This window comes from Montipora capricornis, unplaced genomic scaffold, assembly GCF_036669925.1.
Source record: "Montipora capricornis isolate CH-2021 unplaced genomic scaffold, ASM3666992v2 scaffold_491, whole genome shotgun sequence".
Taxonomy (NCBI): Eukaryota; Metazoa; Cnidaria; class Anthozoa; order Scleractinia; family Acroporidae; genus Montipora; species Montipora capricornis.
Window position 1 is genome coordinate 99,921 of NW_027180229.1, and position 1,821 is coordinate 101,741.

Below are 1,821 nucleotides of genomic sequence, written 5' to 3' on the forward strand. Positions count from 1 at the left end.
ATTGGGAAAAGCGGAGAATGGTTTAGAACTTGGAGAATCAGAGAATCGGAAAAATCGTATGTTGAAATTCATATTTTACTATTCTTTGATTTAGCCATAATTGTACTCTTCTGCACTTTTCACGAGATCGTGTGAAGAAGAAAGCACTCCTTTACTAATTAAGCATAAGCGCCCGTTTCAGTGATTAGGCGTAAGCATTTTCGTAAAATTTAGCTTTCATTTTGCGGTTCGGTTAACTACACTTTTCACGAGATCGTCTTACCCTTAAACAATTTTCATTCATCTACTACGGGACTGCAGACCGCTGTGGCAGTTCATTTTACTCCTTGCCTCTTAACATTTTTTTTTACATCTCCTAAGAACATTTCAAATAAGTCACTGTCTCATGGCATGTAGCGCCAAATAAACTCTGCTAAATATGACAAAAAGTGGTGTTTTCAGACTCTGAAAGGAGGCATTTTAACCTTAGCGTGCCACCAGTGTCCTTCTATTCTGTTCGTGCTGTCACCATCTTCGTTGACAAATTCCTGGGAATGGTTCACAGTTCTCTCTGTGTATCCATATTTCTCTAAATTGGTGTAGGCTTTCCAACGGTCTGAAATTATTGTCGTTCCCGGTTTAATCCACTTTTGGCTGATGGTCAAGAAAGTGTGTTTATCTCTCTTGTCCACCGGTATGAGAAAAGATTTCCTACTGTCAATCTCGATCCCGCCGAACACCCACTGTCCTTCCACACGATGTCCGTGATCTCGTCAATTTGAACGACCTTTCCTTCTCCCCATATGCTCTCCCTTTCTTCCATAGACGTGATTTCACACACCTCCCGACAAAAACTGCCCCAGTCTACGCCTGTGTGTGTTGCCAGTCCAAGTTCGTGTCTTATTTGTACTTGATCCAAATCCTGGCACCACCAATAAGTGTATTGAAGGGTCTCCTCCAGTGTCATCTTGCTCTGGGCGAACCAGCTCCCTGCCCTTATTGACATCTCCACCTTGTGTCTTTTGCTATCAATCTGTTCTCTGCACTCCCATTTAAAACCATCCGAACGGTCATCGCAATTAACAAGGTTCATGTCGCTACCACAAACAGAACATAACCGAGATTTGGGCAGCGAACCTTCCCCCATTCACCACTGAATAAGTCTGTCTTTGTCGTTCAGTACAACAATCAGGTCATCGTAACGCCATTTTTTCTCCTTTCTCTCATCTCGCGCATAACTGCCCTTTGCCATTCCACATTGTCTCCTGATCTTTGTTTAGGGGTCCAGGTGGAGTTTGTGTGCCAGTGCTGGTTTGACGTGGTTTTTTCATTCCTATTGACACTTGCGTCCCCTTTTCATTCACTTTGTTGCTGGAAACTACGAACCTACAGATTTTGCTGACTGAATAGCTTATTCAACTATGCGGTAAGGTTATCAAAAGAAGCTTGTAAATCTCTCATCATTCCACTTACTATTTTAACACCCGCTAATTAACCAAGTAAATGCTAATTTAAGAGTCAGCAGTTATTTTCGTTTTAAGAAGGTTTCATTTACCTCCTGTCACATTACTCTGTTACCCATTACGTGAAATGTTTTAAGATTAGTGAAAACAACAGATACCTATATATTTGGGAATTTTATATATTTTATTTGTTTTTAACCACACGCCTTTCCATACATTTATTCAAACCATTCAAAGAAATCCAAAGAACACCCTGCCACACAACAACAGAAATTTTTAACAATAGGTCTCAATAAACTACCTTTAACTTCCTTTTTTAAAAAGCCTCCCTTTGTCTGTCATTAAGTTATATGTTACTTAATGTAAGAAGGGAATGTAA